General features: G+C 51.2%; 1 pseudogene; it reads right to left on the bottom strand.

Moving 5' to 3' along the window:
• Positions 1–15528, bottom strand: part of LOC141041414 (putative disease resistance RPP13-like protein 1) — a 41199-nt pseudogene extending 25671 nt beyond the window's left edge.
• Positions 15529–15749: the final 221 nt, after the last annotated feature.

Genomic DNA, 15749 nt, shown 5'->3' with positions numbered 1-15749 from the left:
AAGATAGCAACGGCAGGCCACGTCGCAACAGACACAAGCGCCGCAACAACGGCGACAACACCGAAGACACGGCAGTCAATGCCGAATTCAGTGGCTCTAAATCCGGTCAGCGGAAAAAGGCGTTCAAAAGAAGCAATCCGGGCCCGTCCAGTTTGGACCGCATACTCGATTGCTCGTGTCAAATTCATGGCACCCCCGATAAACCAGCCAACCACACCAACAGAGAATGCTGGGTGTTCAAACAGGCCGGCAAGTTGAATGCCGAAAACAAGGAAAAGGGGCTGCATAGCAACGACGAGGAGGAGCCCCGGCTGCCGAACACAGGAGGACAGAAGAAATTTCCTCCCCAAGTGAAAATGGTGAACATGATATACGCAACCCATATTCCCAAGCGGGAACGGAAGCGTGCACTAAGGGACGTCTATGCGATGGAGCCAGTCGCCCCAATGTTCAATCCATGGTCTTCTTGTCTGATCACTTTCGATCATAGGGACCACCCCACCAGTATCCGTCATGGCGGTTCTGCCGCATTGGTCCTTGACCCCATCATTGACAGATTTCACCTCACTCGAATCCTTATGGATGGTGGCAGCAGCCTGAACCTGCTCTATCAGGATACAGTGCGCAAAATGGGTATAGACCCCTCAAGGATCAAACCCACAAAAACCACCTTTAAAGGTGTCATACCAGGTGTAGAGGCCTATTGCACGGGCTCAATCACACTAGAAGTGGTCTTCGGATCTCCGGACAACTTCCGAAGCGAGGAGTTAATCTTCGATATAGTCCCCTTCCGCAGTGGCTATCATGCACTGCTCGGACGAACCGCATTCGCCAGATTCAATGCGGTACCACATTATGCATACCTCAAGCTCAAAATGCCAGGACCTCGCGGGGTTATAACAGTTAATGGAAACACAGAACGCTCGCTCCGTACGGAGGAGCACACTGCGGCCCTCGCAGCAGAAGTGAAAAGCAGCCTTCTGAGACAAACCGCCAATTCGGCGAAAAAGCCCCCGGACACCTTCAAGCGAGTCCTGAGTACCCTGCAACAGGATCACCCGGCACGTTCAGAGCTCGCCTAGCAATTCGGCCTCCGTCCTATTCCCAGTCAAGCGGCGAAATTTGCGCCGCGCGTACATAATTACGCACTCAAGATACCATGGACATAGGCGGAGGCACGGCTATGGCACGTCCCACAATGCGGCTCAACCACCTCAGGACCCGTATATCTTTAAAATTTTCTTCCTTTCAGGCCCCTATTCTCTGAAGGCCCTCTCCGATCGCTTGATTATCGGACCCGTCACGGGAAGGAAACACCAAGGAAGCAAGAAGCTTTGACGTACAAGGGAATCCCCAGGTGGTTTCTGATAACGATCGATATACCTATTTTACATACCCACACGCAGCTTGCCCTTGGATAGGACATGTCAAATAGTCCTATTTTTACTTATTGCACTACTTATATACATACGCTTTGACGTATCAATGTACAACATTAGCTCATTATTGCATTCCTTCATATTTTCTCCTTGTTTGCTTATTTACGACAAATTGCACCCGTACATTCTGATACGTCCAGTGCGCCAGGGGCTTCAGTGTACCCCATAACACGACATGAAAAGTCCGAACACTTTCGACAGTGCGGCACCCCGAACTTATAGCATTATATGCATCAGCTCCGAATCATGTCTTGGGTCAATAGTTGGGTTTGCCCGGCTACCATGTTTTGGTACCTTACGTTCCGCTATATCGGCTAAGGTAGCACTGGGAGAACTACTGCGATTGTGTCCCGGTTGTTCCGGACGAGCACCTCAGTAGAGAAAGCCGAAAACTGACTATCATGATGCGCCGAGAGCTGGTCGTTGTTCAAGAGGTCTCAAATCCTTAAAGATTTTTTCTGCTTCGGGCGAGGAGTCGGCCTTGTCCGATTTAGGCGTACATACCGCCCCAAGTCCGGCCTTACGAATACTAGGGGCTTCACCAAAATTTAAAATTGTAGACTTCTATGGCTAAGTGAGAGTGATAAAGCTTTATAGTTCGATTGCCTGGTTCGTTGTGCTGAACACCTCCTTCGAAGGACCCAAAACTGGGATAAAGAGTGATCAGGTTTATCCCGAACACCTCAGTACTAGTTACATGGGGGCAGAAGCCGATGACTAGCCACTCTCAGATTTTATAAACGGCCGCACAGAAGGTAATATTTTAACTCGACAAGCGTTATATAGCGCACATGAAATCGTTTTCACATTACAGGATCACATGAGTACATTCATTCAAATATTACATCCTTAGCACATTCCTCCATCACAAGGCGAGCACCCTTCAGGACACTGTCATAATACTTCTCGGGGTGGCGATGCTCCTTGCCCTCCGGCGACCCCTCCTTCACTAGCTTTTCGGCGTCCATCTTCGCCCAGTGCACTTTCGCACGGGCAAAGGCCCTGCGCACCTTCAATGCAGACGAACCGCTTTATGACTTCAAACCGTGGGCAGGCATTCACAAGCCGCTTTACCAGGCTGAAGTAGCTGCCAGGCAGGGGCTCGCCAGGCCACATCCGGACTATGAGACCCTTCATGGCCAGTTCGGCCGCCTTGTGAAGCTCGACCAGTTGCTTCAACTGGTCGCTCAAGGGCATCAGATGTTCGGTCCCAGTATACTGAGACCAGAACAACTTCTCCGTCGAGCTCCCTTCCTCGGCCCGGTAGAACTGCGCGGCATCCGATACGCTGCTGGGTAGATCTGCGAACGCTCCTCGAGAGCTCTGAATTCGGGTAAGTAAGAGGAAAGTTTCCTTCATATGCTTGCTTTGCATAATGAATGCCTTACCCGCCGCTATCTTCTTGACCGCCTGAATTTCCTGGAGGGCCTTTTGGGCTTCGGCCTTGGCATTTTGTGCGTTCTCGAGGGCCTTCGCAAGCTCCGACCCTTGCATCTTAGAGTCACGCTCCAAGGACTCGTATTTCTTGACAAAATCCTGGAGCTCTTGCTGAACCTCGCCGACTCGGGCCTCTTGCTTCTCGCCCTCGGTGCGCTCCTTGGCCGCTTTGTCTTCGGCCTCGGACAGCGCCTTCTTCAAGGCCGCCACTTTGGTCGTGGCCCCTAGCAAAATTCATGACGATCCTATGATCTAACAACCACCTTCTTTTTTCTTTATCAATATACAGACGGGGTATCACTTACCTTTGTTCTCTTCGAGCTGCCTCTTGGTAAGGCCGAGCTCTTCCTCGGAACGCTCAAGGTCCCGCTTCAGTGCGGAGACCTCCGCCGTACGAGCGGCAGTGGCCAGCAGCGAAGCCTGCTTATTCGCATAGACATATTCTGATTAGACTCCTGTGATTATTATTTGATCCTCTGTTCGGCCTTTCTTTGCGAACACCAAACAGAGCATCAGGGGCTACTGTCTATGCTATAACATTTTCTCATAATTTGATTACTTACCTCAAAGCCTGTTAGGAGGCTGGCACAGGCTTTAGTCAGTCCGCTTTTGGCGGACCGAACCTTCTCAACCACCGCACTCATGATAGTGCGGTGCTCTTCGTCAATGGAAGCGCCGCGAAGCGCTTCCAGCAAATTGTCCGATGCCTCTGGATGGACAAAGGCCATCGGCACAGACGGCTCGCCCCCCTTAGCGAGGGGTCGCCTGACAGAATCCAGAACCACTGGAGGTTCCGGCGCAGTATTTGGCTGGGGGCCAAACTTGTTGCCCCCGTCATTAGAGCCCATGGGAGTCTTGCCCCCCATGCGCCCAGCGTCTGGGATGTCGCCTTGGGGCGCCTCCAGAACTATCTCCCCTTGGTTCAGTGCCCTTTGAGACAACACCTCAACGTCGTCTGTAGGGCGGGGGGAGGTGGCGGTCGGGAGTGAATCGCTGTTCATCGCCGACTGGCCCAAAGACTCATCCGAAGAGGATACGTCGTTATGGGCTTTGGATGGACTGCATGATCATGTTTGGCATGATAAGAAGCAATAAAACAAAACATACCAGAACTATTATGGTATCCGGATACTTACGACTTCGCCAGGGGCTTGTCCCTGGGCAACCACTCCTCGTCGCTGTAAGCGGCTGTTATGGAGTAGTCCGGAAGGAGGGTCCTTCCCTTCTTGGACCCTTCGGCCTCCCCAGATGGGGCGGCCTTCCTTTTCTTGTCTCCCTCGGCTGGGGGGTGGGGGAGAACGTTCCTCTTCCTCCTCCTCGTTTTCGTGGGAGGAGGGCGCCTTGGTGTTATCGGACGATGAGTCTGATACAACCTTGCGCCGGAGACCTTTCCTGGTCCCCGCGACCTTCTTCTTCACCTTCTTCTCCGGCGCCTCATAGGGCGCCGGAACCAGCATCTCCCCTTAAGAGAGCCCTTGCTGGATCTTTGGGCAGTGGGGCCAGACAATCGATCCACTCCGCTGTCGCTACCCAGTCCTGTTAAAATGGCGTGGAGGCTCAGATCCCTCACATGATTATACTGGGGAAAGGAACATCTTATGAGATATAAAGAGCTTACCGGATTGGCAGGGTGCTTTGCGTTGAGTCCGCGATCCTCGGTAAGCGGAGGAGGTACCTCGGCAACCTTGAACAGCAGCTTCCAGACGTCTTGGTGCGTCGTGTCGAAAAGCTCTCACAGCGTCTGGTGCTTGGCCGGGTCGAACTCCCACATATTGAATGCCCGTCTTTGGCACGGGAGGATCCGGCCGAAGAGCATGACCTGGACCACGTTGACAAGCTTGATTTTCTTGCTTATCATGTTTTTAACACAGTTCTGGAGTCCGGTCAGCTCCGCCGATGAACCCCAGGATAGGCCCTTCTCTTTCCAGGAGGTGAGCCGCATGGGGATGCCGGATTGAAATTCGGGGGCCGCCACCCAGTTGGTGTCGCGCGGCTCGGTGATGTAGAACCACCCCGATTGCCACCCCTTCACGGTCTCCACATAGGAGCCTTCGAGCCATGTGACGTTGGGCATTTTTCCCACCATGGCGCCTCTGCACTCCACTTGCTGGCCGACCACCACCTTCGGTTTCACGTTGAAGGTCTTCAGCCACAGGCCGAAGTGGGGCTTGATGCGGAGGAAGGCCTCGCACACGATGATAAATGCCGAGATGTTGAGGATGAAATTAGGGGCCAGATCATGGAAGTCCAGCCCGTAGTAGAACATGAGCTCGCGGACAAATGGGTGGAGGGGAAATCCCAGCCCGCAGATGAAGTGGGTAACGAGTACAACCCTCTCGTGGGGTTCTGGAGTAGGGACGATCTGTCCCGCCGTCGGGAGACGGTGGCTGATTTTCTTGGCCAGATACCCGGCCTCCCGAAGCATTTTGATATCCTTCTCCCGGACGGTAGAGGCCATCCACTTGCCTCCTACTCCGGATCCGGACATTTTCGGAAGACCTTTGTGGGCAGAGAAGACGAATGCTCGGGCGCTGGAGCTCGAGCGAAGGGGAATGGATGAGGAAGAAGAAAGCGTGGGTGCAAAAGGGAGTTCTTATCCCCTTATAAAGGCAGCATGGATTCTGTGCCTCCCCACTTGCCTAGTAAACTCGCTTATTCCCCAAGCGCCGTGATTGATGGCGTGGTTGGGTTACCCACACCCGTATTGATGAGAATCCCGTGATAAGGGGACACGATCTCTGCTTCGACAAGACATGCCAAGAAAACCGCCTCGCAATATGTGCAGTAGCTGGTTGAGGAAAACGGTTTGAATAATGACCGGGCCATGGCATGATGTCACGCTATGAAATTTGTCAGCAGATTAGATTTGTGGGATATTGTACTCTCTACGGTGGTATGTGGAATTTGTTTTGCAGAGCCGGACACGATCCTTGTGTTCAAAATCTTCTATGGAGTATTCGGAGGAAGAACCCGCGTTGCAATGCCGAAGATAATCTGCGCGCCGGACTCATCGTCATTGAAGCCTGGTTCAGGGGCTACTGAGGGAGTCCTGGATTAGGGGGTCCTCAGACAGCCGGACTATATACCTTGGCCGGACTGTTGGACTATGAAGATACAAGATTGAAGACTTCGTCCCGTGTCCGGGTGGGACTCTCCTTTGCGTGGAAGCCAAGCTTGGCAATTCGGATATGTAGATCTCCTCCCTTGTAATCGACTCTGTGTAACCCTAGCCCCCTCCGGTGTCTATATACACCGGAGGGTTTAGTCCGTAGGACAACAACAATCATAATCATAGGCTAGCTTCTAGGGTTTAGCCTCTATGATCTCGTGGTAGATCAACTCTTGTAATACTCATATCATCAAGATCAATCAAGCAGGAAGTAGGGTATTACCTCCATCGAGAGGGCCTGAACCTGGGTAAACATTGTGTCCGCCGCCTCCTGTTACCATCGGCCTTAGACGCACAGTTCGGGACCCCCTACCCGAGATCCGCCGGTTTTGACACCGACAAGGGTAACTCGCCAGAGAGAACGCCCCACAGCAGAAGGCCGCGCATATGAATACGCATGAAGCCCACAAACTCAGCATAGTTGCTGCCATCAAAGATCACTGAGCAGCGAGGAACAACCACATAGCCTGAAGATGACATACTGAGATATCCCGATTTTGTTTGGACCCGAACTGAATGCGGATCAAGAAGCCCGAACTGAGTCCGGAGCGAGAGGCCCGGACTGAGTCCGGAGTGAGAGGGCCAAATTGAAAACAGATCGAGCAGAGCTCTCGTCTCCTGGAGTCAACGGGCCGGCCGGACTGAGACCGGACCGAGCCGAGGCGCTCGCTCATGCCCGCGCGCGTGCACACGAGGTGGGCAGAGCCAGCGGCTCGAGCAACAGGCCAGCGGCCGAACGAGCGCTCGCGCACGCCCTGCGCGTAGGGAAGCAGCAGCTTCCACAGCGGAAGCAGCAGACGGCGGCCGAGCGGAGAGAGCTAGCGGTCAAGCGAGGGCCGGCCCCCGGCGAATCCGCCAAGCGAAGCAGGGGAGGGCGATGGTGGCCCGCCGGCAGGAGGCGGCGGCAGCTGGTCCGAGCCGGGCAGCGGAGCAGGCCGGGGTGGCCGGAGCCGTAGTGAGGAGGACCTGGGCGTCCGGATCCGCGGCGAGGAGAGCTGATACGGCCGGATCCGCTGCGAGAAGATCCGGACCTGGCAGTGGGCGGATTGGGGGAGGAACTAGCACAGAGTTGCAGCGTGCGGGAGAGAGGGAAACCTAACATCTGATACCATGTTGGATAAACTGCAGCTGAACTTTACTAAGGGCCAAAGGCGATTACATATACATGTGTGTCAAAGTGCAGGAAACCCCTTATACAATGGGGACATTCCGTAAAGAGACTATACACATCTAACAGAGGTGACCTCTTCAGCTTTTCTGCAATGTGGGCCCCAATATTCCAGAGTGTGCTCCCAGCTCCATTGTTTGCATTCCCATCTCCAAGTGCATAATACATGAATAGCTCAAGGAACATATTATCATCCAAGTCACTAATTGGAAAATTAGCACATCTCACATCAGGACCAAGATCCGAGAAGGCATCTACATTTCAACTTGTCACTAGGATCTTGCTTCCTCTCTTTCCAATCTTGAATGGACAAAGTAATTGTGGCAGATTCTGCTCACCAACATGCTTGTTGCACCAGACATCATCTAGTACCAAGAAAAACCTTTTGCCACTCAGGATATCCTTCAGTTCTCTTTGTAGCCTACCAAGACTATTAAGTTCACAATCATATCCTTGAATTGCCTGAAACATTCGCCTATAAATGGCCTCGATGCTAGATTTTTGAGAGACATGAACCCATAATAGAATGTCAAAATGGCCATCTTTTTCAGCTAGCTTGTCCTTTTCTTCCTGGGCATAAACAAACTATCCAAGGGTTGATTTCCCAGACCCACCTATGCCATGAATTCCAACAACAGAATAACATAGACTGCTATTCATGTTTGTCTGACCATGACTGGCATTCTCATGAAGCATTTCTATGATCTTGTCACGATCCTCATCTCGACCAATTACCTTTACTGGGGAAGTTGCAGTGGTACAGGCATTGGCTGCAATAGGTTGTCTCTCGTCGCCCTTATTTACGGTGGGGAAGTTCAGCCATTCCAAAATATGGTGTGCTTCATTTATAACCTTTTCTATTTTCTCTAGGCTATGCTTTAATTGACTTTTGGACATACCAGTCTCCTGCAAAACAAAATCACATGCAAGGATCCACGTTTAATAAAGGAAATAGGTAGCATATTATAGGGGAAATTTTTGACATCCCGCCAAAATATCTGCAAGCTAAAAGCTCAGTGCCACTTGCCTCAGTCAGCTGTGCCAATGCTTATTTTATCCATTTTGTCCTTCCTTGTATTCCTTAAGCCCTCGACTCAACATAGTCTGACCAAGGTTTATGAGTAGACGAGTCGTTCCGAGGTTGAGACTCATAGACTTGTGCGACTTGCGGTAAACGTCTTGCCTATCCTGGCCGACGTGCTACGTGTTAAATAGATGGGTTGCGAGCCCTAATACGCGTACAGGTTGTTGGAGAGGTTACATCTTGGGAGAGAAGAATACAAGAGATAAAACAAGATAAAGAGTACCTGAATATCCTGTATAACTACTCCTCCTTCGGTGTTGGTAATCCTCCTTGCCGTACACGCCACCATCATGTCACTCACATTATTATGTTTAACACCCTCCCTTAATCACAACTTCATCAAGTTGAGATTATACTTGAAGTCTTCAAAACTTTGTGTGGGAAGAGCTTTAGTGAAACCATCCGCAACTTGGTCTTGGGAGTGAATAAACCGAATGTCTAAGAGTTTATTTGCAACTCTTTCACGGACAAAGTGAAAATCTATCTCAATATGTTTATTTCTAGCATGAAAGACTGGATTTGCTGATAGATAGGTGGCACCTAGATTATCACACCATAGACATGGAGCTTTAGTGCTTTTCATACCTAGTTCCTTCAAAACTTGACTGCACCCATATGATCTCTGCAGTTGCATTTGGCAATGCTTTGTATTCTGCTTCTGTGTTAGACCTAGAAACAGGGGCTTCCTTCCTTGCATTCCAAGATATCAAATTAGGTCCAAAGAACACTGCAAAACCACCAGTTGAGCGTCTATCATCTAAACATCCTGCCCAGTCTGAGCCAGAGAAAGCATTGATAAGAGTGGAAGATGACTTGCTAAAGTTCAGGCCAATGCTCAATGTATTTTTCACATATCTCACTATGCGTTTTGCAGCAGTCAAGTGAACTGTAGTAGGTGCATGAAGAAATTGACATACTTTGTTAACAGCAAATGAGATATTTGGTCGTGTCAATGTCAAGTATTGAAGGGCACCTACTAAGCTTCTATACTTTGTACTATTTTCTAAGTCCAGGAGTTCCCCTTCAGCAAGAGATAATTTTTTTGTGCTAGATAAAGGAGTGGGTGCAGGCTTACAACTTTGCAAACCAGCCTTTTTCACTAAGTCTGTTGCATACTTTTCTTGAGAGAGATGAAGACCATCCTTGTGCTGCTTAACCTCAATACCAAGAAAATAGTGTAGATCTCCTAGATCCTTGAGAGCAAATTCTGCACTTAAATCCTTCAACAGTGCTATTATTGCTTCATCAGATGAGCTTGTCACAATTATATCATCAACATAAATGAGAACAAATATGGATATTCTTGACTTGTTATAGATAAATAACGAAGTGTCAGACTTTGAAGGAACAAAGCCAAGTGTTTGCATCTTTTTACTGAGGCGAGAATATCATGCTCTTGGGCCTGTTTCAGTCCATACAAGGCCTTGTCAAGTTTGCACACATGAAGTGGTGCCTGTGCATTTACAAACCCAGGAGGTTGTTTCATGTAAATCTCTTCTTCCATAACACCATGGAGGAACTTGTTCTGAGCGTCTAGCTGTCGTAGACTCCATTCCCTAGACACAGCAATGGACAAGACAAGATGTATGGTAGCAAAGTTAACAACCGGACTAAATGTGTCCTCATAGTCAATACCATACCTTTGTTTAAAACCCTTTGCAACGAGTCTAGCTTTGTAACGGTCAATAGTTCCATCAGCTTTTCTTTTTATCCTAAAGACCCACTTACAGTCAATAAGATTTTTACCTTATCTTGGAGGAACCAAGTGCAATGTTTTATTTTTCCTTAGTGCCACAATTTCATCATGCATTGCCTGTCTCCAATTAGCATCACCAAGATCCTCTTCAAGAGTGTTGGGTTCTCTTGGTTCACCTGTTGAACATACCATCCCATATTTTGTAATATGCTTATAATCAATAGGTTTAATTACCCCTTGCTGTAGCCGTGTGCGACATGGAGTAGTAGCAGGAGCCACTTTAGAGAACCCCGGTGCAGAGGATCCCACGCCTAGATCAAGCTGATCCTCCCCCGATCCCAAGGAGGATCAGGACGCAGCTCCAGAACCGGTGTTGTCGGCGGTAGCAGCCGGGTCTGGATCTTCTACGGTCGCCAGCTGTGATGCACGCGACGAGTCAGCTATAGAAGATCTGGGCCGAGGAGCGTCATCATTTCCCCGTGATTGCCTGGGCCCCGCATCGACATGATCTGTCTCCGCTCCTGTCAGGTGAGTCACTGTCCGCCACTTGTAGACAAGCGGTTGGGCCTCAAGCCGCGCGTGGCCCAGGCCAGCGCCGGCCTGCCATTTGTTGGGCGGCGATTGGCGTGCGCGAGGGGAGGCACCATGACCCTCCAGGATCTGCCGCGTGGCTGGCGCGGGTGGCTCGGCGCGCCTGCCTGCAGCTGTCACGGCTGCATGCGCGCCTGCGCCTGTCGCAACAGATTCACTACAGGGCACCGATCCTGAAGCGGATTCGCTGCGCGGCGGCAACTCCTGACCAGATCCCAAGGGTGATTTGCTCCCCAGGCCAGGACACATGAAATATGAATTTGCTGCACTGTTTTCTTCACCATTTGCTATGATTTTTTCACTGCTGTTTTCTGCATCATCACAAGACTCATGAAGGCTATTTGTAGGGTTAGTCAACATATGATCATCACAATTAGTAATGCCCCCTTGATCATAGCCAAAGAGATGAGATGGTAAAAGCAAGATTTCCTTGCGTAGGAGAGCACCGACGTTAGGATGTAGATCTGCAAAGGGAAACTTGGTCTCATCAAACACGACATCACGTGAGATGTAGACCTGTCCGGTGGAGATGTCAAGGCACTTGACACCTTTGTGCTGGGCACTATAGCCAAGAAAAGCACATTGCTTTGATCTAAACATGAGTTTGCGATTATTGTATGGACGGAGATTTGGCCAACAAGCACAACCAAAGACACGGAGAGATGTGTAGTCTGGTTTGACATGGAGAAGACGTTCCATAGGTGTTTCATTATTGATGACACGGCTAGGTAGCATGTTGATGATATGGACAGCTGTAAGAAACGCCTCGTCTCAAAACTTGAGAGGCATAGAAGCCCCTGCTAGAAGGGCCAAACCGACCTCAACTATGTGCCTATGCTTGCGTTCGGCCGACCCGTTTTGTTGGTGAGCGTGTGGGCATGATACGTGGTGAGATATGCCTATGTTTTGGAAGAAGGAATTGAGTTTCTCGTATTCCCCCCAATGGATTGGACAGCTATAATTTTGCTATCAAACTTCCTTTCAACGAGTGCTTGGAAGTTTTTAAAAACTTGAAACACATCGGACCTTTTCTTAAGAAGATAGATCCATGAAAACTTGCTATAATCATCGATAAAACTCACATAGTAGGTGTGTCTGCCAACAGAGGAGGGAGCAGGGCCCCACACATCAGAAAAGATCAATTGCAAAGGTTTAGTGGAGACACTAGTAGATATGGGATATGGTAATTGATGACTTTTAGCACACTGGCATGAATCACAAATAGTTTCAATATTTCACTCACCAACAAACGGGAGCTTATTTTTCCTAAGTAACTTTTCAACTAAAGAAAAAGAGGCATGTCCTAGACAATCCTGCCATCGTGTGGACGAAAGCTTGATAGGACCACAAGCTTGTTTATTGAATCTTCTGAACTCCGGAATCAATGGGTAGAGCCCTCGAACACATCTACCTCGATAGAGAACTTTCCTCATTACCTGATCCTTGATAAAAGAGAAATAGGGATGAAACTCGAGGAAAACGTGATTGTCAGTGGCAATTCTATGAACAGACAGAAGATTTTTGTGGGCACTAGGAACATGCAAACTTCTTTTGAGATGTATTTTTCGACTAGGGGTATTAAAAATTGAATGACCAATGTGACGTATACCCATACCTTCACCACTGGCCGTGTGGATTTGATCCTTGCCATGATATTTCTCCTTCATGGTGACCTTCTCAAGCTCGTTGGTGATGTGATTGGTGGCACCGCTGTCGACGTACCAGTTTGTGTCGATCCCATAGGAGCCATCGGCGGCCGCAGCAACCTTTTCTTCATCTTGCGAGGAGTCACCATCATCTTCCTCGTAGCGGTACCAACAGTCCTTTGCCGTGTGACCAGGCTTGCCACAAATTTGGCAGCGAGGCAAGTCCGGGCGAGATCTGTTGGAGCCGCCGCCATGACGCCCTTTTGAGCTGCCGGAGCGTCCGCCGCCACGAGCGTTGTTAGAGTAGCCGCCACCGCCAGATCCGAACCTCCCCTTGCCACGGGAGGCACGAGAGCGAGAGCCGCCACCGCGGCCTCTGGAGACGGAGGTTGCCGACGACTTGAAACCACCGCCGGAGCCATGGTACTGCACCATGCGCTGATCAAAGTTGCTAAGCATGGCAAAAAGCTCATCAAGAGTTACCGGAGTGACGCGGGCGTCCAAGGCAGAGACAAGGGGCTGGTAGTCTTGGTCCAGCCCGTGGATGATGTAGGACATGAGCTCGTCGTCCTGGATGGGTTTGCTCGCCGTGGCTCTCATCGGCGAGGCCCCTCATGGCGGCGAAGTAGGTGGCCACCGATTGATTGCCCTTCTGTGCATTGATCAGCGCCGTGCGGATGTTGTTGACGCGGCTGAGTGACTGCGACAAGAACATGCTCGCCAGGGCCACCCAGAGTTCCCTCGCCATGGTGATCGCGGTCACCGTGACGAGCACTTCCTTGGAGAGGATTTGGAGCAGGTATCCAAGGACCTGCTGATCCTCCTTCACCCAAAGCGGATGGAGAGGATTCGGCCGCTCTGTTTCCTTCCCAGCAGCATCTTTGGTGGTGTGGGTTTTGGCCGGCTCGGTGGCCGTGCCGTTGACGTAGTGGAAGACGCCAGCGCCCCGCAGTTGCGGCGTGATCTGTGTCCGCCATAGGATATAGTTGGTGCGGGAGAGTTTCTCCGTGACTCCACCACTAAGCGTTGACTGGAAGGAGGAGGAGGTGGAGGAAGACATGGCTGCGCACGGAGATGGAATAGCTAGGGTTTAGTGGAAGAAGATTGCTCTGATACCATGTGCGACTTGCGGTAAACGTCTTGCCTATCCTGGCCGACGTGCTACGTGTTAAATAGATGGGTTGCGAGCCCTAATACGCTTACATGTTGTTGGAGAGATTACATCTTGGGAGAGAAGAATACAAGAGATAAAACAATATAAAGAGTACATAAATATCCTGTATAACTACTCCTCCTTCGGTGTTGGTAATCCTCCTTGCCGTACACGCCACCATCATGTCACACACATTATTATGTTTAACAAGACTAAGCGTGACTAATTGGCACTAGTCGACATTGAAGTTCCGACTCATAGACTAGTCGACACTGAAGTGTAGTCAGCCCTGAAGTTGAGACTCATAGACTAGTCTTGACTAGTCCTCGGACTCATAATCCATGCTAACAACTCAACTCATAGTTATATTTCAGTGGGAGCAGTGGTGCAGACATTTAAAAGTAGTAGTAAAAGGACAAGTTTGGAACATTTTATATACACCAAGTTTCGAGTGCGAGAGAGAAATCTGAAACAGAAAAGCTTGAGGATGGAAACGACCTTATTTGTTAGTGGGGAGACGGCCAGGGACTGGACCTTCTGCTTTAGCAAATCCTTGGTACTTGGAGACGGCCAGGGACTTCTTCCTCTTGCGCCCTCGCCTCCCCTCCCCCTCGCGTCGCCTCCCCTCGGGCGGCGCCAGGGGGCCCCGATCCCGCGCCGCCAGTCCCTCCCTGCTCCTCCATCCCCAGCCGCCGCTGCCGCCGGCAAGGGCCGCGGTGGAGGCGGGTCCTGCATCGCAGATCCAGGGCGGGTGGACGCTGCGGTAGATCCTGTGAGGCGGAGGCGGCGTCTCTCGTGGGGAGGCCCGGGGCGGCAGTCAGGGCGGCGCCCCTGCTGCGCGGTGGCGATGGGAACCTACATGGCCGGCAGTGTGGCGGCCGCGGGCGCATGGGTGGCTCCGATGGCTGCGGATCTGGCGTCCTGTCCAGATCTGTCTCGGTGCGGCCTTGGCCGGCCGGTGGCGCGAGGAGGACCGGTGAGGGGCGGCTGGAGGCTCCCTGCCGGCATGCCGACGGTGGCCCTCGTCTCCACGGCGAGGCTCCGTTTGGTTACAGCCAGCTGCGAGGTTGGGGGGACGCGACTTCCAGTGAAAATCACGCCGACTTCGGCCGTGGCGGACGATGGCAGTGTCTATGACGTCGTTCCCTTCTCTAGGCATCATTGTTGCAGGTCATGGCACCCCACTCGTGATGCTCCAGGGGAAACCCTAGATCTCGATCTACCGGATCGAACGATGATGGTACCTTTGATGCCATTGTCCCTCCCGAGGGCATCGTTTTGAAGCAAGTGCTAGTTGGATGGGACAAGCAGAAGAGCGGTGTCTCATCCACCGCAAGGCCGATGGCGGATCCCGGTGGCATGGTGCTGCGGAGGTTCGGCGATGGGCGCGTGTGGACGGATACGTGCAGGATGGTGGAGTTGTCTGGCGTCATGGTGGTGTCGACGACAGGCCAGACAAGGTCGATGGGTCAATTTCTGCTCTGGAGATGGACCGGTGGTAGATGGCGGCGGCAACCTCTAGGAGTGCGTCGGTCCGGTACGGGACCCAGTCCCGGTGTGTGGCTGGGCTGGGGCATCTGGTTTTAGATGTTAGGGTTTGGTGCGATATCCGTTTGGTATTAGGCCCGGATATTCGGCACACCTTCATCAATGGGATAGGAGTAGCAACAGGTGTTTGCCTAGATGGTGGCTTCAGGCTAACTGATGTATTACTTTGTATGGCCTCTGTGAATAATTAATAAGATGGCCGCATGCATCGTCCAGATGCAGAGGCCGGGGTCTATCATCCTTTAAAAAAATGGTACTTGGAGACCCGTCTGAGCTGAGCTCGTAATCTTTGACCTGCTTCTCGAGGTGATGATACTCAACATCATCCAAGATGTCTTCAGCTTCGTAGAAAGAAGTCTTGAGGTCCTCCAACAGCTGCTGGAGACGAACCCTGTGAGGGCTCTCTGCCACCATCTCCATCACCCGCTCCAGAAGTAAAATCTTGGACTCGAGTTTTCTCAGCCTCTCCGATGTGTCAAAGCTAACGAAGGAGGAGCATTTCTTGAAAAGGTCGGAGATGACCGGCGAGGCGACCCAGCCTATGGCTTTCAGGCCCCATCCTATGGCTGCAGCAGCAACAGTCACCGGATCCGCCATTAGAAGCTGCTACAAGTTGTTGGACAATCAGCTGAAAAGTGGTCACTAATAAGGAGTAATACCCATGGAAATGAAAGCATACACAGGATTGGATCTAGAGTCAAATCCGATGGTAGATTACCAAGGTCGGAAGCGGTGAGGGTCAAATCCGACGGCTGAAGCGGTCGGGGGAGGCACTCATCTGATGGGGGCTCGACTCCGTCGGATGATGAGGTAGGGAA

This window comes from Aegilops tauschii, chromosome 2 (assembly GCF_002575655.3).
Source record: "Aegilops tauschii subsp. strangulata cultivar AL8/78 chromosome 2, Aet v6.0, whole genome shotgun sequence".
In the NCBI taxonomy this organism is placed as follows: domain Eukaryota; kingdom Viridiplantae; phylum Streptophyta; class Magnoliopsida; order Poales; family Poaceae; genus Aegilops; species Aegilops tauschii.
The sequence above is the reverse complement of the archived record's forward strand: the minus strand, read 5'-3'. Positions and strand labels throughout refer to the sequence as shown.